Source organism: Octodon degus, unplaced genomic scaffold (assembly GCF_000260255.1).
Source record: "Octodon degus isolate 3935 unplaced genomic scaffold, OctDeg1.0 scaffold00036, whole genome shotgun sequence".
Taxonomy (NCBI): Eukaryota; Metazoa; Chordata; class Mammalia; order Rodentia; family Octodontidae; genus Octodon; species Octodon degus.
Window position 1 is genome coordinate 2,801,652 of NW_004524612.1, and position 22,835 is coordinate 2,824,486.

At 37.0% G+C, this 22,835-nt stretch overlaps 1 protein-coding gene across 2 annotated transcripts in view; it reads left to right on the forward strand.

Annotated features, from left to right (window-relative positions):
* The first annotated feature begins 10,256 nt into the window (after positions 1 to 10,256).
* March1 (membrane associated ring-CH-type finger 1) overlaps positions 10,257 to 22,835 on the forward strand; it is an 870,419-nt gene continuing 857,840 nt past the window's right edge. Inside the window, exon 1 of one of the 2 annotated variants that reach the window (XM_004630613.2) lies at positions 10,257 to 10,380. The gene's annotated coding sequence lies outside the window, so the exon portion shown is untranslated. Of the gene's footprint in view, positions 10,381 to 10,615; positions 11,007 to 22,835 lie in introns of those variants that run through there. The other variant, XM_023714702.1, reaches the window with a different exon arrangement.

Consider the following 22,835-nt stretch of genomic DNA (forward strand, 5'->3'; position numbering starts at 1 on the left):
AAAGTATGAAGACGAAATATAGGAAGTAAAGCCATGTTGTTATGTTGAGCTGTGGGGGACTCAGGTCAATAATTTCTGACATTGCCAGTTAAACAGAAGACCCAATGCTATTACTGGACTCTTTTAGAATATTTTGCTGAGTTACACACCTATAATATTCAATAACGGTACTTAAAAAATGGGGTATAACTATGAATGTTCATTTTGTATCTGTGTATTCAAAGTGGTTGGGATAGATATATAGTTGCATTCTCTTAATGAATAGAATGATTTTTTCTAATGGTGTTTGTAAATAGGATCACAAGTCTGCATCTTGTACAGCAATTAACCACTAAGAAGAATATATGCAGTGTATTATTTGTTGAAACTGTACTTTCGATTTGATTTGAAACTGTCTCATTGCTATATGTTTATCAATAAAACTTTGAAAAGAAAAAAAATAAAAATAAAATAAAATAAAATAAAAATAACCGATGTCAAAAAAATAAAATTAAATTAAATTAAAATTAAAAAAAATTAGGGAGGCATGAAGAAGTTTGCAGAGAGTAAGTCATTTTCTAAACTTTTGGTTGTATATCTTACTGGAAAATATCATTTAGTTTTTAAGATGTAGGTTTGAATTTCAAGTTTGTTTTCAAACATTAATTTTTGAACTGTATAGTCCCTTAAACTTTACCTCTGCAATTACAGTAGTTGTTAAATGAGACAATACATATAAAATGTCATAGCCTATTGGTTTTCAGTGAAACATTTCTTCTATGAAAGAAGAGAGGGAATTCACTGTGAGGAGGTCGTTAAGTATGGGCAGAGATCTTCCACATAGGATGAAGATTTTTAAAAATAGTAGTGTGTAGAACTTTGATTTTTCCACAGAAAATGTTTATGTATTTAAATATTTGTAGTTCAATTGCAATAACTCCCCAGTTGGAGACTACTATTAATGATGATGGGAAATACTGAAGATTTTCCTTAGTAGAAAGATATTCTCTGAATTTGAGAGCTGATTATGTGGGTACTGGAGGGATGTTTTGCAATAAAGATAGAGTGGAGGGGAGAATATATTCAATTACAGACTATTTCAGTGGGTTGGAATAGTGTGTCATGTTGTTATTTATTTATTTATTTATTTATTTATTTATTTATTACAGGTCTTGAAGCTTGTACTCATAGCGATCTTCCTGTTTTCAGCACCCCAGCATTGGGATTATGAGTGTGCACCACTCTGCCTGGTCTCTGTGGCCCACTCAGCATACCTAGGGGCAGGACCTGTGTGGCATGTGATGCCAGGCATCTAACCCCAGTCTCTGAACTTACCTAAGCAGGTGCTTAATCTGTTGAGCTATCTTGCTGGTCCTTCATTCTGTAATTTAATAAGACCGAAAGGGCACAATCTTCTGAGTCACATCAAGGGACACTTTAATGAAGAAAGTGTTTACTGAGATTTGGGTAGAACTAGCAAGGTAGGTTAGAATTATGAAGAATGGAAAATCATTACTCCCTTCAACATTCTTTCAAGAGGTTTTTATGGAGGAAGAGCCAAAGGACATGGTGACTATGTGATTTGTATCCATAGGATTTTACTAATACACATGGTAGAATATTTGATTGGAAAGTACAATGATAGAGTACCTATGATGTCCATCATATTTTAGTTGGGTTTTATTAAACAAAAAGTAACACTATTAAATATATATATATATATATATCCATGAGATTTTGTATATTCCAGTGATGTTCAAGTAAAAAGAAGTTCTTCTAGGTTTATTGTGACTGACTTCTTTAAAACTTGGATGAATTCAACAGGTTGCCAAAAGGTCATATTTCGTGGTTGAAATTGCTGTTTCATTAGACTATGGTTGGGCTAATCTATATCCAGAGGTTTCTGATTTAATGCTGCCCTGAGTTCCAGTATTTGCAATTTGTTTGAAGAAAATTACAGTATATAGGTCCACAGTGGAATGTAATAATTTTACTTCCAGTCATCAATTACTGTGGCAAAAATATCTGAAAAATTACCCTCCCACCTGGATGAGGGCACCTGCTGAAAAACCAGCCTGCTTAGATATATGGCCTCAGATTGCCAGGTTTCTTGGCAACAACTGCAGAGTGCTGATTAACGTGACATCAGGAAACTTAACTATGAATTTATACCATCGCCTGTTCTGTGGCCTCTGTAGTGTGTTTCAGAGCAGTTCACTGGTCACTCCAGACACTTTCAATTCTATTTATTTGAAGTTGTTTTATCGACATCATGACAATGAACTTAAAAATCTCTGTTTCTCCTTTTTATACCAAAAATTACTTTTTAATGACTATTTTGTGGATAAGCTCCCTGCCCCCCCCCCAACATCTCCATGGGAAAGTCCATCAAATCAAATCATCGTTTGGAATTGTTACAGCATTTCGCATGTGCTGCCAATGGCTTTCTTGAAAGTTTGAACAAATGTAAGTGTACATTCAAAATACATAAACCTCTTCATTTGCCTGTACAGAGTATTACAAGCCAAAAAAATCTTTATTAGTTAACTTGAGCAGTTGGTTCTCATTTTAACTTGAACTTAAAACTTCAAATTAACACTTAGTTTCTGCTACTAATAGTTCTTTTATTTGTGAATTTTTATCTTTTTTCTTTTCTATTGAATCTATAGCATGTTTCGTTGATGTATATGAACACTTTACATATGGACTATACCAATCATAGTCTAGTTTATTAAAGAATAAAATATGACATTATTTCAGTTTAGAAATTTTATGTCTTATATAGTAAAGCATGTTATTTTTATTTTTAATTTGTTCTTTGCAACAGAATTGCCTTATTTACTAAGGTAAATGTTTATGTTTATGTTATTCTTAATGTTATTTTAAATATCTTTTAACATTTAATACAAATTTTTTTTTTTGTATTTAGTACAGGGTCTACAGGATCTTAGTATGTAGATAGGACTCCTAGTGATTCTTCTGTATTCAGCCTCCCAAGAGCTGGGATTATAGGTGCGTGTCTCCACACCCAGTCTCAATTGCTGTCTCAGTGCAGCATGGTATAAATTTCTTCAGAGTTATGTTGGTTCATAAACCAAACAATGCAAGTTATTTAATTTTTCTGAATATCAGGCATTTCTAGTATAAAATGGAAACAATAAGAATACCTAAATTAGGAAATTACTATAAGTTTTAAGAAAATATATATATGAAGTGCTCAAAATAATGCCTGATACAACTGCTTGTGCACAATTCTAAAATCCAGAAATCTCTAAAAAGTAAAATTATTCACAATTCATTTGCCAAAATGTGGCCTGAACTGCTATGCAGCTTTTTTTATCACATGTGGTGTTAACTTCCATAAATTTCACTGCATTTTGCTATGTTTAATTTCACCAGTGAAGATAGTATAAAAAGCAAAGTGTGTGCCCTATATTTTATTTAAAAAATAGAAAGTCAATGCATAACAGCATAGGAATCATCCCAGAACCTATGATTTTGATCAGTATCAGTTATACATGAGCTGTTAAATGGCAGACACAATCTTAGTGTCTTTTTCTGTTCAGGCTGCCATAATGAAATACCATCAGCTCAGTGTTTTGTAAAAATTTTTATTTTTCAAGTTATAGCCTGGGCTTTTGTGCTTTTTTGTTTGTTTGTTTGTTTTTTTGTTTTTAGTGCTAGGGATTGAATTCAGGACCTTGCACTTGCAGGCAGGCACTTATGCTGCTGAGCTGTCTTACCAGGAAGCTCTCTGTTTTTTTTTTTTTTTTTTTTTGTGGTATTAGGGATTGAACTCAGGACCCTGTGCTTGCCAAGCAAGTGCTTATTCTACTGAGCTATCTCCCTGGCCCAAGTCTCCAAGCCTCTTTTGTAAGGCCACTAATCTCCTTCAACCTCAGGACCTAATCACCTTCCAGAGACCCATTGTCCTAAGAAAATCATATTTATGATTAGATTTCAACATTTGAGAGCAGGACACATGTGCAGACTATAGCACTAGGTGTTGTTGTCTATATTTGGTTAGTTTCACTTAATTATCGCAAGTATTTATCCATCCATCCATCCATTTATGCATTCATTCATCCACTAATTTGTTCATTCTTCCAACTGATTTCCTGTGAGATAACATGTTTCTTTGAGAGTACGTTACCACTTCTTATTATAATTAATGAGTTAACTTTATGTGTGTGTATGTGTTTGAAAAATAACATAAAACATACACCATAACTGCTCAAATATTTAGATTTGAAAAATGAATCGAGGAGAAACTTTAATGGCATTTTATTGAAAATGGTGAGACTCAGAAAGATTAAGATTTATTTATCTTGGTACACCAAATGGTAAAACTGAGATTAGAAACATTTTAAGGACATTTTTAAATTTCATTTTTATGTCTCAAGAAATAGGAAAGATCCTCCCCTCTGTCTTCTCTTCCTTCTTGTATTGTCACCATAATCAGCTATGCATGATTTAGCAGCAATTAGTACTACATAGGATTTAGCCATGAAGCTCTTATTGGGATCTTTTAAAACTATTAAGCTACAGTTAGATCACATTTCCACTCAATATCCTTTTCTTGAATTTTTCTGATGAGATATATGTATGGGAAATATCATTCAATTCCTTTTCCAAATAGAAAGATTAAGTGCCTGAGGTAGAGAAATTATTTAATTCATAAAAAATAGCATTAAAAAATCAGGTCTAGGAGAAATGCAGAGCCTCTGAGCTCTTCCCATGCAATTCCCGTTGTACCAGAAATTAGGTTCTCTTGGAAGGTCAAGATGTCTGGTAGAGCCCATACTCATAATTGAAATAAATCAGACCCACATGTGTAAACTTCATATTGTCTCCCTAGTATAAGACCCTGAAAGAGTAAATAAAATCTGAAAGGTACAATAGATACCATGAAAGGGAAAGAAAGTGTTCCAAGGGAAAGAACAACTGGGATGAAGGAAAGGAGAAAAGAAAGAAGTAAGGGAGAAAGAAATATATATGCATATACACAGAATACCTTGGGTGATTGTACTTCTGATTTCTGCTGGTCTATTGAAAAGAGAAGTTAATACTTAACTTTTTTCTCTTTCCCTTTTAATTTTTTGACCAATTTTGCATGCTTATATCCAATAACCTGAACAACTAATTTGAAGACAATATGTAATATAGCAACTGCTGTTGAATTCCTGTAATTCTGTTTAGTACAATTCTGCACTGTTTCCATTTTTCCACTGTTTTCCAGATGGGAGCTAGGAAGATACAGCTGCAAGAGGGAATTCTGCTGTAACCACTAAGATATATGACTCAAAAAGTCAGAGAATTATCTTTTAGTTTTATTTGATTTTATGTTTTATTTAATTCCATGTTGATAGATGGAGTTACTAGCATAAAATAATTTGAAGGAAAATGCATGACCATGATAAGATCTGGGTAGAAATATTGTAGGCAATCACTGATTATTACTGGAAATACAGTCAGCATTTAATTAAGAAAAAACTCAGTCCTGAGACTGAGGAACTGACACATGGTAAGTTAAATCATCAGCTCTACTTCTCAAGTACTTTTCATTTTAGGGGAAAATATTTAAATGTGTTCATTCATAGCTTGCTATTGCTAGACACAGAGTTCCTCTTTTCTTTCCACAAGCAATATGTTGATTTTGAAATGTGAATTTTTTCTTTTTTTTTGACTTTGCAATATTTTTTCCATAATTTTATTGAGATACAAATAGCAATGAGACAGTTTCAAATCAAATTGGTAGGACAGCTTCAATAATTAACACATTGCATAACTTGTATGGTAATAACAATAAGCTTGTCCTCTGGATGTTTAACAACCTAAGTTTGCAGACAAAAATTAGAGAAAAAGGAGGGATACAAGGAAAGTCAACATTTTGGCACTAGCCTTCCAAGGTTAATTAAGACTCAGGACATATGAGAACTTGTACTGTAACATCATGTAACTTGGTAGTGTTCCAAATTTTCTGATCAAGGAGATTATGGGGCCAAAGAGGAAAATGACCAATGATCTAGAGTATGCCTAAGGAGAGTCACATGGAGAGAAAACACTCTCTCAGGCATTCACAGAAAGCACATTGGCCAAGCAATGGTTGTGACTCATCCACATGGCTGACACTGACAAAGGTTCTACAATCTGAGGTACAGGATCCCAGGATAAATCCTGAGGGGATTTGACTGACCTTCTCAGACCCAAAAGCTACAACTCTTGTTGTCTAGGTCCAGCTTTACCTTGGTCTTAACCATCCAGCTGAAAAGTATAAAAACGAAATATAAGAAGTAAAGCCATGTTGTTACGTTGAGCTGTAGGGGACTCAGGTCAATAATTTCTGACATTGCCAGTGAAGCAGAAGACCCAATACTATTATGGGCTACTGGACTCTTTTAGAATATTTTACTGAGTTAACACACCTATAATTTTTTTCTAATAGTAAGCATTTCTCATCCTGTCTTCTGACCTTAAAGGCAGTGAATAAATGATCACTAGTCTATATCAGGTTAGTGTCCATGATCAGAATGATCGATAGAGAAGTAGAAAAATGAACTATAGCCATGGGACAGGACGTCCTCTTTAATAAGGATACTTTATGACAGAAGACTGTCTGGAGCCAAAGTCAAAATCACGTTAATATTTAAGTCATATAAATGTAATAAATAAATTTATATGTGCTAATATCTTACAAGCATAAAGATTCTCACTGTTTGAACTGCTTATTTTATAAATGAGAAATTAACTTTAAAAAGCTAAATTAAGAAGATACCTTGAAAAGTGACTGTCTGATATGCGCTTCTTAACTTTTTCACAAATTGCTGCAAATAACCCTTGTTAACAAAGTTGGTGAATATTAGCCAATTACCAAAAAGGACAATGAAATCTTTCTGAAAAATATATATCAAAACTTTCTTTTTCAGGAAACTTGGCTGTATATCTGTACCCAGAGAATATTACTTTCTGTGGTATAGTTATATATCCATTGAGATAAGAGGAGGAAATATGACCAATTTTCTTTGTTAATATACACAGGAAAGAAGACAGCCTCATTCAGATGGAGCTGGCTTTCACAGTTCCACCAATGGGTTAAGAGAACACTGAAATTAGTCACTTAAATTACTTATTAGTAACCTTCATTTAAAGCAATGGCTCATGACTATTTTTTCTTTTTTATTTCATTTTAAAGTAGTGCTTCTTTTAAAAAGATGTGTTATAATTAATTTAAATTAAACTAGAGTGCAAAATGTTTATAGCTTTGTAGAGTACACAAGGTAAAAGATGTCCATTTCTTTCCATCCAAAATGCAGCACTGGTTGCCTTTGTGAAGAGAATCAGGTATCCTCATGAAGACAGGGTAGTGGGGCATCCCTAACTGAGGCAGAGTTCAAGCATCTGCTCTGAATTTTTCAACTCCAAGCTTTACTATATTTGCCATTTAAACAAGATTAGAATGTAATATAGTGCAATAAAGTCTGATTTTAGATATTATTTTTCTAAAAATTATGATATTTTTATTTTCCAAGGTAACAATTGGATGTTTTAATTTTGGTTGTGTTAGATATTCATTGGGATCAAAATATCTTAAAATATTTCAGCAGAAGGACTTTTAAAAATTACAAAAACACAAAAGCATGCATTAGAAATGGCAACTATCACTGGCGCAGGCAAGGATCTTGGTAGGTTAAACGGAGATAGGCCATCTTGTGAAGAAGTCAGTTAACCCTGTGAAGATCAAAGATCGCAGGGATGGACACAGCATGTTATTTTTAATCCTTCAAGAGGTCCAGAGTCACAAACATGAAGACCATTTCAAAGGACCAATGAAGCAATCACATACTAAAGTATTTATTTTTTCTTAAAGATGGAGGTGTGTCTTTCACCCTTTAGCTCAGTGATTTAAAACAAAGAGGCTGAAGGATGCATGCTCTGTGCTTTATGGTCCCAAATGTCCTCAGATCTGCTTACTAACGCAACATTCTTCTTGTCTCCAAGCCTGTCCTTCACCCCTGAGAACAATGAAGAACAAGATAAATAGGGACAATGAAGATAGCTGGGGCACCAAAGAGCCAATCTAGGGGTGAGGTTTACACCTGCCCTTCTCATACACTCAGAAGAAGGCAGCAGTTCAAATTACTCTTTTATTTTTCAAGGAATTGGTTCATTTTCTTATTCATCACACTGCCATGGGTTACAGTCCCAAATTCTTACTTCTCCCAACGTTTCAATGTAGTTTATTTCCTATTTGCTGAGATTAAAGACATCTTTAAAATTAGAAGAAATTATTTTGATATTTAAAATACTTGTGTCTAGAAATTATTTATGCATTTTGGTTGTGTTAGACATTCATTTGGATCAAAATATTTTAAAATATTTCAGCAGAATGGCTTTTAAAAATTACAAAAAATAAAAGCATTCATTAGAAATAGCAAATATCACTGGCACAGGCAAGGATCTTGGTAGGTTAGTTTGTATGTCAATGGAATCAATTAGTGATTATACTTTAAAAATAGAAAAAACTTTAATGAAATGTGAGGAAGTTACAAAAGATATTAAATACACAGATTTTTTAATACATCACACAAACAATATGGCATATGGATTTTCTATTACCTAAAATAAGTTAATTTTAAATCAGCTGAATGCAAGTTTATGCTTCTAGATTTCACTATAGGTGTTTTGATATTTTATTATCAAAATTAATTTCTAATCCTGACTTTTAAAATCATTTGTTATCTTTCTTGAGAAAATCCACTAAAGTTTATATTTTCTTTTTCTGTCGTGCTTGGATGACCGCAGGGCGTCGAGCCGGGTAGGCGAGTGCTCCGGCAATGCACAATACTCTCACAATTTCATAATGCATAGACCAGACTAATCTAATACACTGAGGCGCCTTCACAGTGTCCTTGTCTGTATTGTTCTTGCTTTAATGTGGACTTCTCTTTGCATGTACAGATCGAGGCGTTTGTAAAAGTACTCGTATCCATGACGAAAGCTATTACTATGTGCTTACTTCTGTGGGACTGCAGATGTTCGCGGAGGCAGCATCCACACGTTCTCACCTGCGCACGCTCAGCTGAGCCTGGGCAATCAGGGCTGACACTGGCACTGTCCTCTACAATCCTAGTTTCTCGCAGGGTGATAGAAGATTGGCAACACCCAAGAAATCAGAAGTTTCCTCCAAGCCTAGATGGATCAGAGCACTTTCAGTTGTTGAGATCTAGGCTCTGAACAGCCAGTGTTGTTGATCCGAAGCTGCTTGGGACTGATGTAGGCCAGGATTTTAGGTGTGTGTGTGTGTGTGTGTGTGTGTGTGTGTGTGTATTAATACTGGATATTAGGGAATCTTCAAAAATATTGAGGCTATTAACTTCTATTCTTTAATGAAACTTCTACTAATATAAATAACACTAAACAAAAAGAGTTGGTATCACATCTTTCATTCTTTTCAACAGACCTCTCATGATTTGCATAGTTTCACCATAGTTGCAACCTTTGAGAGAAACGGAGGGCAGCGAAAGAGCGTCCAGGATTTATGGGAGGACAGGGGAGCGACACAAAGCCTGAGGTAGGCCTCCTGGAGTGCCCTTTTGTTCCTGGGAAGCATCCTTTGGGCATTCAGGTCTAACCACCGACCACCGCAGCCCTCTTGCTGCCTGCCTAAAGCTTCGCCTCTGATTCCTTTGCCTATAAACAGCACACACCTTTCTCTATCACTTAAGATACTCTTCACCTACGCGGGCACTGGCCAGACATCCTGAACTTTCTCTCAGCGACTGGGGATTGGGAGTTCCAAGGGTTCTAGTCAGCCCGTGTGGAGCACAGGTGTTCATCCGTGGTGTGGCTCCGGAGGAGCTCAAGAGAACTTTCTCCTTGTGCCTGCTTCTGCCAAGGGTCTAAGTGCGGATTTCGGGATCCTCACATCAGCGAATGCGCTTGCAGCTTGGCTGCATCTCCTCCGCACCCCCGGACCCCCACACACTCTCCGAACCACTTTTCCGTAAACCCTTTCTCTGTTCCGTCCAGTCCCGGGCTCGGGCTAACCTGGCGGGGTGTCAGGTTCGGGGAACTCCCGGAGGCTCCGGCCGCCTCCGCCCTCTCCGCGCGCCCCGCGCCATCGCTGGATTATTCCAGCTTTTGAGCATGGCAGATTTCCACTGAATGACATCATGGGCGCCGAGTGAGTGCCGGCTCGGAGAGGGGGACGGAGCAGGGAGGGGAGCAGAGGAGGGAGAGCGCCGGGGAGCGGAGCCGGAGCCGCTGCCTGCCGCCCGGCTGCGCGTCCGCTGGCTGGGGAGGCGCGCTCCGCCGCGAGTGACAAAGGATGGGAGGAGGCCGCTGCCCCGGGGAGCCCGCCGCGCAGCCTGGCGCGGGTCTGAGCCGCTGCACCCTCCGAGGGTGAGTGATTGCGGAGACTGCCCGTCAACCTCGCCGTGAGCGCGCGCTCTCCGGGACTCGCAGTCCTGGGACTTGGCACCGGCAGCGGCGCGCAGGCAGCAGGTGCCTTGGCTGGGGGCAGCGCGTCCGAGCTTGCGCTCCTGGCTGGGGCTCTCGGCGGGTACTGGGACAAGCTTGCGGGTGGGAGCGCTCGGTTCGTGGAGGCTTCTCCAGCAAGCTGCCCCGGGCAGCTGTTCTTGCTGGAGTGGGCGCCAGCCCTGCGCTCGCGTTCCTGGATTCCGAGCGCGCGGCGCTGTTTACACCGGCGTCGCGTTAGGCACCCAGCCGCACCCCTCCAAACGCGCGGAACCGACGACAGTCACTTCTCTGGTCAGGCGCTCCCTGTGTGGGCCAGAGGGAGCGGTCGCCGTTTATCCAGGAGGGCTCACACCTCGCGGGACTCGGAGCAGCCTTTGTCTTGGGTTTAACGCGAAGGGGCTGGGGGCTCTGCCACGCTCCCCGGCACTGCTGGGTCGGTTCTCCGCTCTCCACACTCGCCTGACTCGAGGAGTGATGCCTTTGTGTTCCTGAGGCAGGTGGGACTGAGAGCTGGGACTGGAGGCGCCAGAAGGGTCCTGCGCTCTCGGGTGAGTGTCGGTGGCGGGTTTTCAGGTCTATACCTACCTTCTGGGGCTCCTGGTAGCCAAGTGGTTGAGAGATACCCAAGTTCTACCCCAGTGGTGCGAGGCAAAGAGCAAACTTTGGTTTTTAAAGATTAATTTATTTTTTCTTTTTGGGTTTCTGAAACGTTTGTCTTGGAGATTATTTGTGGCAGGTGGATGGAGTAAGAGGCAGCTTCAGTGTGTAGTTAAAACAGCTGCTCCACGTTTTCCTGGCAATTCCTTTTGTTACTCAGTTCCAGAAGAGGTTTGCTTGATAAACATGTTTGAGATAGGCATGATTTCTACTGTTCAGATTTGCGGGATTAAAGACTTTCAGAACCGGTTTACACTCCTTAGTTGAGAACGGTACCGCTTGTAGATATCAACGTACCAGCACCCACAGCTGCTGGCTTGCTGCTGGTCCATACACCCTTCATAGATGAATCCCTTCTGTTTAAGGGGAGTCTAAATTTTTTATCACAAGGAAATGGCCATCTCTCTTGGAGCATTTGTGTTTAATCTCACTCCCCCCACACATGGAAAAGCCACTTTGTGAAAAAATGGAAGCAAGTGAAAATTGCCTACTTTGGGGTTGTTACTTTTCTTTTTTGTCATTTTTTAAAAAAGCTTTTATCCACTGCAATCTGAGCTCTTTAAACATTTAATAGCTATTTCATATTTATGAATTTTATTTATAATAAATAATCCCCCAACATTAAAGAGATTCCTCATACATAATTTTGATATTCCACCATCTAACGTCATGGTCAGAAATAAGAAAACCTCAACAATAGGACCATCATAATTCAAAGTCATTTTGGTTTTCATCAAAATAAAGCTTATTTTTTCTTTACAGTGTTTCTTTTTCTTTAAAGACTGATGATTCTAATGAAGTTTTTCCAAGAGAGGCAAAGCACCGGTTTCCATCAGTGATTGCTATTTTGATGAAGTTTGAGGTTCTTGCCGAGTAGGCATAGTAGAAAATTGCTGGGGTGATAAATGTGGTAGAAGTAGAGAGGGATCTGCATGAGGTCCAGGGGAGGTCGGAAGTTGAGTGGAGGAACCAAGAAGGGCGTCAGAGGTGGTCCATCAGTTTTGATTTGAGGGGAGCTCACTGTAGCTTTTACATGTTTGTCTTTACTAGGACGTGCATAACTAAATGTTTGATTATGTCACTTGATGTTGGCAGATCTATAACATGACCAAAGAGACCTTAATTTCCTCCCTGCCAAGACTTGTGGCTCTAGAAGCAACATTTTCTTCTGTGACTCAGAAACAGTGTTTATTTTATTATCTAATTCATGACTTCTCACTAAGATCTGCATCTGTTTCTTCAAAAGTTTCCTTTCACCCTTCTTGTATGTGCCTCTTTGTGGTAAGGCATACAGCATGCAGGGCATCACATCAAAGTTCTTAGAGAACCTGTTGCTCTATCCACTGCTTTCTTTAGATCACGTGACAGCTAAGTTTTGTTTTCAATCAGTCCAGTGATGTGCTTATGTGATGGGATATACCCAAAGTGAAACTACACACACACACACACACACACACACACACACACACACACACATATAATATATATATATAATATATATATATATATATATATATATATATATATCTTGTCAGTGAGTCACCAAGGATGGGCAGGAGGTGTGGTAGCACTTGGTGAATGGCTTATGGCAGAAGACATTATGGTTAAAAACAAGATTTTTAAAAATCCATTTCACATAGGAAATAAGAATGTATGATAGACTTATAATTTTTACCTAAAATATTTAACTTTATTTCTGAAATATTTTAACTATGAAGGTCAAAAGTGCTTTGGGCAAGTCCTGAGTTTGATCCCGGTACCACACACACACAAAAAGCACTTTGGTATTTTACCACACATGTAATAAAATCTGTGGTGAGAGTCCCCACACCATGCAAGAATCAGGCCAACAAAATAGCTCAGTGGACCAAGTGCCTGCTCAGGGAAGCACAGGGACCAGGGATCTATTCCCAGTGCCACATGCTACACTGGCCTGGCTCCAGCCACTGAGTGCACTGAACCAGCCTCAGAGACCAGGCAGGCGTGGTGGCATATGCCTGTAATCCCAGTGCTGGGGTGGCTGAAAACTGGAGTCTGAGCTGTGTAGTGAGACCCTGTACCAAATACATTAATGAAAAAGATCCAAACATCTTATAAATATGACTTGATATATTTGATAAACAGCACAATATTATTTTTAAGAAAGGCAGAGTAAAATAATGTTCTGGAAGTAGACATCACTCTCAGTGTTTTAAAAATACTTTGTAACTTTTGTTACACATGGACTCTTCTTTTTTGGTAAATTTTGTTTGATTTTATTTTTTTTAAAGAGTACAAACAAAAACAAATAGAAAAAAACAAAGATAGAAATAGATACAATACATATGGTACAGAATTTCAAAACAAGAGTAGAAAATTAACAGTGGTTATATTACTTATTTTTATCATCAAATCTCTTACTCAGATTAACAGATATAGGTATTCAAGATTGGTTGAATAATTAAACATTAACACTTGCTTTCAATAAACATTCATATTTTTATTTTCCTTTTATGATTTTAAATTTATTTTAAAGAGATGAGATGATTGTACTAGCAATTTCCATCAGTTTTGTTTAAAATCTAGCAGTGAATATTTAAAATTTTCACTTTGACTGACTCTATATGCTAATATGTGTAATCTGAGCAACTACATCAAAGACACCAATAAGCAATACAAAAATCATGGTTGAATACCTTTCATCTTGTTCTTCTAAATATGTACCACTTCTAATGTCTTATCAATGACTACACATGGAATTTTCATTAGGAAAAAGTCCTAGTTAAACAGGAAGTTGCATGATAAAATAGAAGCAAGGCCACAGGTGAGAGTGATATTTCAGGACTGTGGAAAAGAGAATCATTTAATTACCATATTTTTTCCAAGAAAAGATTATGTATATGGAGTAAGTTCACGCTATGTGATGTTCTCTTTCTTTCCTCGTTCCAGATGGTTGATTTAACATACACTTGAGAAATCCCATCATATGAAATTTCCCCACTTCCCTTGAGTCAGAATTATATCTTGAGCTGAATCAGAAGTTTGTCTTGTGGCCTTTCTGTAAGGATATCTTACAGCCTTCATAAGAATAGGAGGCTTATGGATCACAACACATGGTTTTACTTTGTGTAGGCTTTGATAAGGCAAGTGGTCAGTCAAAGCTAGCTGAAAGGTCTTGGTATCTTAGAATCTTATAGAATTGCAAACTAAGAGTGAAAGCCAATAGTCATAGGGTGGTTAATAATGTTGAGGAATGTTATACATTATTCAGAAGGTAAATATAATATTAATTGAGCTTTGACAAATAAAACTAAGACAAATTCTTTAGAAGCTACTGCAATTATCCATTTGCTATTTATTTGATATCTTTTGTAAAGTAATATTGTTTTCCAATTTTGGAGGATTCAAATGATGAACAATAGATAATTATACATTCTAGCTTAGATTTTGTTGTCTCATCAGGGATAAGTCTCTGAGTGTCTTTGAGCATAATTTTCATTTTTTACATAAAATAAAGATGGGGCCATGGAGATAGCTCAGTGGTCTATGTGCCTGTCCAGGCATGGTGGCGCACACCTGTAATCCCAGCACTGGGAAGGCTAAAACAGGAGGAGGGCTACAAGTCTGAGGTGTATAGTGACACTCTGTACCAACTACATAAAATAAAATAAAGATGAAAATATCTGACTTGCTTTTCAACAGATGGAGAGAGTAGTGTTAGCAAGTGAGCTAATCCACAAAAGTGATTTGGAACATTTAGGAAGAACCATATTTACAAATGTCATGAATTACTGAATGCAATTACTTCTTCATTTCTAGTTGGTTTAGGTAAAGAAATTTGTAGATGTGAGTCTAGTATATGACTTTTTATTTTAAGCATTTGTATTTTAAATTTGTAGTATCCTTAGAAACTCATTTATTATAATTCTAAAATAATGAAGTTTATTGTATTTTTTTAACCAAAAGTTTGTTGTCAAAATTTTTTGTGGCTGAAAATTATATACTGCTATAATTATTAAACAATATTTAAAGTAGGTGTCCAATTTTTCTTTGGCAGGTTTTACTTTTTGACTTTTTTGACTCCTGATGGTCATTGCATCTTGCAGTCTTCTTGTTGCTTTGAGGGTTTTATATCTCTTAATCTTTGACTGATTTTAGGGAGTTTTCTGTATTTTTTTTCCCCTCAGTTCTACTATGTTGTAATTTGTTTTCATTTTTGTTGTCTTTAATTCAGAGCTTCTAGAATTTGTAGAATGATGTCTTTCATCAAGTGAAATTCATTGAATTCTTAACTGATCTCTTCCTGTATACCATTCTTCCCCTTTTCTTGAGATCTCTGATTGTGCTTAACAGATGATTTTATTGTACACCCTCAGTTTGGCCTTTTTCTACCATTATTTTGTGATTATGATTGTTTGAATCACGATATGTGATTGTTCAAATATTTTCTTTGGAATTTTCCTTCAATGTACTGATCATCTTTTACATTATGTCTATTATGCTGTCAAGCTCATCCATGGGTTGTTACTAAAATTGCTATATGACTTTTCAGTTTTAAAATTGTGTTTTATTCCTTTATATAGATATAGAAATATTTTTCCTGTCTTATCCTTTACTATTTCAAATTTATTAAACAAAATTTTTCCTGTCAATGGTGGATTTTTTTTTTTTTGGTGGAACTGGGGATTGAACTCAGGCCCTTGTGCTTGCCAGGGAAGTGCTTATTCTACTGAGCCATCTCCCCAGCCCCCAATGATGGATATTGTATACAGGATGTCCCACATGCTATGTAAGCACTCTACTATTGAGCTGTACTCCAACCCTTTAATCCAGATTACTTTAAAATTTTTGTGTGCTATTTCCAGAAATTGTATTTTTGTGTCTCTTTTCCTTTATGTTTTATATTTATTGTGTATCTTTCTCTTTGTTCTTGATTTTAGTAGTTTCATGTGAAAATGATAGCAGCTCTAAGACTTATCCACCTCCAAATGTGTGGCAGCATTTCCTTAGGTCATTACAGTGGGAAGGTGGCCAATAACTGCTTTCAAATCAGTGACTGACCTGAGGCAAGTGTTGTTAAACTTCTTTTCCTTTCTGGAGAAGGTATCTGTTGCTTCCCAGTAGGATATTCACAGGTTACAAACCAAAGTTAATGCCCTATGTGTAAAATTGTGGCTGCATCAGCTGGATACTTCTACTCTTTATTACTCATTAAGTGAATCTTGGATCCTCAAATCTCTAAATATCTTTCTACATTCATCTCACCCAGCACTACAAAATGTCCTGTGGTAGATTCTTTATGTCTCAGCAGTAATTCTTTTCTCAAGGAAAGGGCAAATTCATCTCTGGATTGTCAAAGCCCTCTCATATCTGTCTCAGAGGGAGAAAAGCACCTTATGAATCATCTTATTTCTCTCTATTATATCTCCTCCACCTGCAATATTGAAGCCCCAGTTGGAAGCTTCTTGCTATCTTGAATGTCTCTTCAAGGTCCATGAGTTAGAGACTTAGTCCCCAGACTTGGTGCTATTGGAAGGTGGTGCTGCCACTAAAATGAAGGATCTAGTGGAAAGTCTTCAGGTCATACAGACATGTCCTGGAAGGGAACAATGAAACCTTGCACTATGTCCTTTCCCATATTTTGATTTTCAGACATAAGGAATATGGTTTTTTTATGCCATACACTCTCACCATGATGATGAAGGCCTAAAAGCAATGTGTCCACAACCCATGGACTGGAACTTCCAAAAGAAATAATGTTTTCCCCATAGAGTAAGTCTCTCAAGTATTCATTAAAGTCAAGGAAACCAGAGTTACAAAGTTTGTAAAAGTCTATCTGATTTTTTGGTTATATCAGGAGTTTCTAGTTGTTTTTCACAGCATTGTTGGTCCATCAAAAATTATTCTTCTAAGACTGTTAGCTGAAATGTATCAGTTTTTGATTGCTCTATTACTTTCTTGTCAATGAGATAAAAATACCTGATGGCTACAACTTAAAGAAAAAGAAGTTTATTTTAGCTTATTGCTTCAGAGTGTTCAGGCCCAGGCAGAAACATCATGGCAGAAGAGCATCGTGGAGGAAAGGGGCTAACCAGGGCAGCTAGGAAGCAGAGCAGAGGAACAGAGCCAGAGGGAGGAGATGGGCAGTCCACATAGTACCAGTGACACCTGCATGTGCTACCCAGGCATGCACAGAACTGTACTTTTCTAATCTCCTGTGTATTTTCTTAACCTGATCAAATTGACTTATCTTGAGTAATGGTCACAGTTACAAAAATAAGACGTACAGAGATCCAGGCCATATAGCTAACTGATTTCAGAAAGTGTTGCTGTAAGAAGAGGTCAGAGTCTACTGAAGAGTCAGTTATGTGCTATTTGGCATTGAAACAGTTCGTTTTCTGTTTGGGTAGATGTTAGCAACAAGAAGATCAGAGATTCAAAAACTAGTACACTGAAGTTCTTGGCAGCTAATAACTAATCAGTAAAACTTTTCTCTTAAGATTAATACATGCAAATGCAGACACCTGTATATATAAAAACAAGACAACTTTTGAACAAAAAAGTCTATGATTGATGAATTATCCAAATTTGCATATAAAAACTATGTGTGAAGTCTGGATTCTTTCTTCTTAGAGAAAGTTTTCTCTTATTTTTTTGTTATTCTGAAAAGCAAATGATACAAGAACATTCTTGTCATATTTATGTAACAGTTAAGAAGGTAGTATATTTATCTCTTTATGAATGTGTAGAAGAAATTCAGAATATATCTCTAAACCAATTCACAAAAATATTGTTAAATCAGATATAGTTAAAGTGTATCATTAGATACATGTCATATGAGTTAACTGTATTTCTATTTACTGGCCTAGAAGTTTTGTTAAGTCTGCCTTTTGATAACTAGGTACTTAAGATAAGCTGTTATATACAGCATTATTTTAAGTGACTATGCATTTCAGAGAACAAATAAAAAGCCACTGACTTTCTTGGATGCAACTGGTGGGAAGTGGAGAATGTCTGTGGCCTTTATTCCCACCTTTGAGTCCGCATATCTCAAACAGCACTGAAAGTTCATTGAACCCAGGTGGCAGAGACAGTGCCTTACACATTGCTCATTGTCTGAGACTGACCCTGTGGGCAGTCTCTTGGATTCCCTGTGCACTGCCTTCCCTCCTCCTGCACTGGTTCTCATCTGGCTCTGGCTCTGGTGAAAGTTGCCAGCAGAATGTGACTCAGGAGTGGTGACTCTTTCCCATCTCGAGCTTGAGCAGGATGTCTCTCACTTTCTGCTGTGTCACTTTATTGGCACGTCTTTGCTTCCCTTCACCAAGGTTCATGCAGCTTGGAAATGGGAGGTGCTCACACCACCTAGACCACCTCTCTTCCAGGCACTCTGTGTCTCCTCAGAGGTGCAGGTGGGATGTAACCTTGGCTAGTCATGGTGGTGAGCTGAATCCGTATGCCAGCATTGGCTTTTACTCCTTCCTGACCTCACCCCAGTGCTACATTCTTACTCCTTGCAACTGGCATATGATTTTCACATAGTTTCTTAGTTCAAATTCTGCTTTTGAAGGGGAGTTAGCCCAAGACACATAAGTTAGCTTTTGTTTTCCTGGAGGAAAATGATTAAAAATGCATCAGTCTTATAGCTATAAACACACCCCCTTTCAATGAGAGAAAAATAATAAGGGAAAACTAAAATAATGTATTTCTCAGATATATTTTAGCTACAAATTAAACATCTTTCCCCCCTTCTTTCTTTTTTAGTCTCCTCTAATACATATTGTTTTTGGGAATCCACTCTGTGTCTGACACTTGGCTAGGGATTGGTGATGAGTAAAAATGTCACCAGATTTCTGCTAACTTGTAACTTTGTGTGAGTGTGTTGGGGGGTGGTTAATCACATGATCGAACATACACATGCAGAGAGAGAAAGATGAAGGCTTAATGGGGAAGCCTGTTAAGGAATCTGACTGTGGATGGTGGTTTGAGCAAGTCTCCTTGACGAAGTGACACTGAACTGACATCTGAAGTGAAAAAATATAGGCTAAGTACATGATGACAGGAAATCTGAAATTTCCAATCAGAAGGACAAATTGAGTATGACCAGTGCCACGTCGTTGAGGAAAACTTGACAATTACGAAGAATCTATGACCAATTAGGAAGCACTTGATAAGGGTTAGGGAGATATGCCAGATGGAAGGGTCGGTGTAAATGTTTGGCTTAAAAAGAATTGTGTGTGTGTGTGTGTGTGTGTGTGTGTGTGTGCGTGATCAAAGAAGTCCCAACATGTAAGATTATGCGTTTGGAAAAAAGAGCTATATGAAGTCTATGGGCAGAGTAGTATATAAAATATACAGACTAATACGTATTGAGCTTTGGACATTTAAATAAAGACATTTGTCGTAATGGATTGGATCATTTTGTTAGTGAATTTCCAAATAATTAGAGTGGAAAGCAAAGAGGTATTTATTTGTTTATCTCTCAGTTTATCCTAACTTGTGGTGATGGTACTTAAAGTTATGAAATTTATTTTCTTAGTCACAAATTTTAAGGAATTTTAAAAATTTATGTCCCTTTTTATTGACTATTGGTACAATTTAGATATACATTGAAAACAGGAAATGGTTAAAATGTATGAATTTTTACAAGTATCTCATGGAATTCTTAAGTACCATCACCACAAGTTAGGATAAACTGAGAGATAAACAAGTAAATAACTCTTTGCTTTCCACTCTAATTATTTGGAAATTCACTAACAAAATTTTCCAATCCATTATGACAAATATCTTTGTTTAAATGTCCAAAGCTCAATACGTATTAGTCTGTATATTTTATATACTACTCTGCCCATAGACTACATATAGCTCTTTACTCCAAACGCATAATCTTATATGTTGGGACTTCTTTGATCACACACACACACACACACACACACACACACACACACACACAATTCTTTTTAAGCCAAACATTTACACCGACCCTTCCATCTGGCATATCTCCCTAACCCTTATCAAGTGCTTCCTAATTGGTCATAGATTCTTCGTAATTGCCAAGTTTTCCTCAGCGACGTGGCACTGGTCATACTCAATTTGTCCTTCTGATTGGAAATTTCAGATTTCCTGTCATCATGTACTTAGCCCATATTTTTTCACTTCAGATGTCAGCTCAGTGTCACTTCGTCAAGGAGACTTGCTCAAACCACCATCCGCAGTCAGACTCCTTAACAGGCTTCCCCATTAAGGCTTCATCTTTCTCTCTCTGCATGTGTATGTTCGATCATGTGGTTAACTACCCCCCAACACACACACACAAAGTTACAAGTTAGCAGAAATTTGGTGACATTTTTACTCATCACCAATCCCTAGCCAAGTGTCAGACACAGAGTGGATTCCCAAAATAATAGGTATTAAAGTAAACTAAGAAAGAAAGAAGGTGGGGGGGAAGGACTAAGCTCTGGGCCAACCAATGAATTCATAATTATTAAAAAAGAATTTTTTGTAAATGGCCTCAGTTGGTGTCTGGGAAGATGTTTGATTTGTAACTAAAATACATCTGTTAAATACCTTATTTTAGTTTATCTAAATTGTATATCTAAATGGTGTGTTGATTGTTTATCTAAATTTTATATTTAATTGGGCATTCATCATAGGAATTTGTTCCTTTACGTGATTTACCCACGATTCCCCTTTTAGTCAGTTTTTAATTAAGGTGGCCATAGTGTGCGTATAGTTTTCTCTTTTAAAAGTTTTCTATTTAAATTTTATTTGAGATTGATTTTACTACTGTGACTCAGAAAACTCTCTGTGGAGGCTGTTAAAGCACGATGCCTAGCCACGTTTAATTATTCAGTCCCAAATCAGTTCTTGCTCTTAAGTTTTAATAAGGTTAAATTGCCTACATACTCACACACATTTTGATTCTGGTTTTAGAAATTTCTCTCAAATTTGAAATTCAATTAATTAAAGACAAATTATTTTCCACTTGGACTTACATTTCCTTTGATATTTCTTATCAGTTTTACTCTAATTGAACCCAATGAAGTCCAGGCTCAGTGTGGAATGGTTCTTTAATAATTAGCATACTATGCACAACAGTTCTCGCTAGCAGCCTTTTCTTTTTAACGAATTAACTTAATAAATAATATAATCTTTAGGGAAATTGTTTAGTCTTATAAGCATGTTGTATTTTGAAAATATGAAATAAATAAGAAGATAAATAAGTATATATTTAGAACTACCAAATGGAATGATGGTTTGCTGCCTCGAGAATGTCAGATGATTAAAGAGAAGTGAGAGAGTCAATTAAACAGATTACAATAGGAAATTATTGAGTGACAAATGTAAAGATCAAGTCTGAGACTTATAAATTTGTTCTTTATGACATTTGTGATAAAGCAAATGAATCTTTGAAAGAAGGGATTATAGATGCTATTATGATGGTTTTTTTTGTTATGAGTGCACCCTAGTTGTCAATTTGCAGAAATTATTAAAATATTTAAAATACGTTAAAATTTACAACATTACTGACGACAGTGCTCTAAATAAAGGATGTATTTATTTTATAAATAAAATGAAGTACTTTGAAATGTTAATAGTGGGTCACACAGCATGATTAGTCTCTTTTCCTACTTTTATTTTCAAATACTTTTTGTGTGTCTTCTTTTTTTTTAAATGTATTTGGTTTTTACAGGGTCTAACTATGCAGTTCAGACTTGTAGGGATCCTCCTGCCTCCAGTCTCCCCAGCACTGGAATTACAAGCATGCATAACTATGCCTGCACTTTGTGGCTGACTCAGCGCACCCTGGGGGGTGGAGCCGGTACTGCAGCCATGTGGTGCTGGGGATCAAACCCTGGTCATTGTGCTTACCTATGTAAGTGCTTTAGTCTGCTAAGCTATCTTGCCTGCCCACAGATACTTTTTAATAAATATGAAATGTTTTCATAGTAGAAATATAAATAAATACATATGATTTTAGAAATCTTAAGTAAAACTTTCATGGTAACTTCAGTTTTTTCTGTTTTTACTTAAAAATATTTTTCTGGGCCTGGGATATAGCTCAGTGGCACAGCACCTGCCTAGAAAATGCGAGGTTGTAGTTTTTTTTTTTTTTTAAAAAAAACAACTTTTCTGTATATTTATGGCATTTATGCTATGTCAACCTAAATGCAAATTGAAGCAGACCAAGGTGAGAACCAAGAGTTTATTTAGATGGAAGTGAGGATGGCCACCCAGAAATCAAGCATTTTTGTTGCCTAGAATAAGTGTTTGGAAATTACATCAGAAATGTCTAATTTTATAAAAAACAACGTGGTGATTCCAGAAAAACTATTTGTCATAATTATATCAGTTGACAAAAATAGTACAGGTTGCGGATAGATTTCTGGTCATTTGCCTTATACATTCCAAGTAAGAACTGCAATAAGTAGGGGCAGGTCTCGAGCACTCTGGGAGGCTGAGGCAGGAGGATTGAAAGTTTGAGTCAAGTCTGAGCAAGTTAGTGACTCAGTGAAACATTGTCTCAAAAATTAAGAATAAATGAATATTGAGCCAAGGAGAAAGTTCAGTGCAAATCACTGGGCTCAGTTTCTACTATTGCCAAAAAAAACTGCAAGAAGTGGGAACAAAGCAACTGCCAAGTGATTTATTACTCCAGTTGATATGTCTACAAGTAACTGAAATGAGCAAGTTAAAGGTTAAAATTAAACAGATTATGAAATTTCATCCTTCCTCCCTCC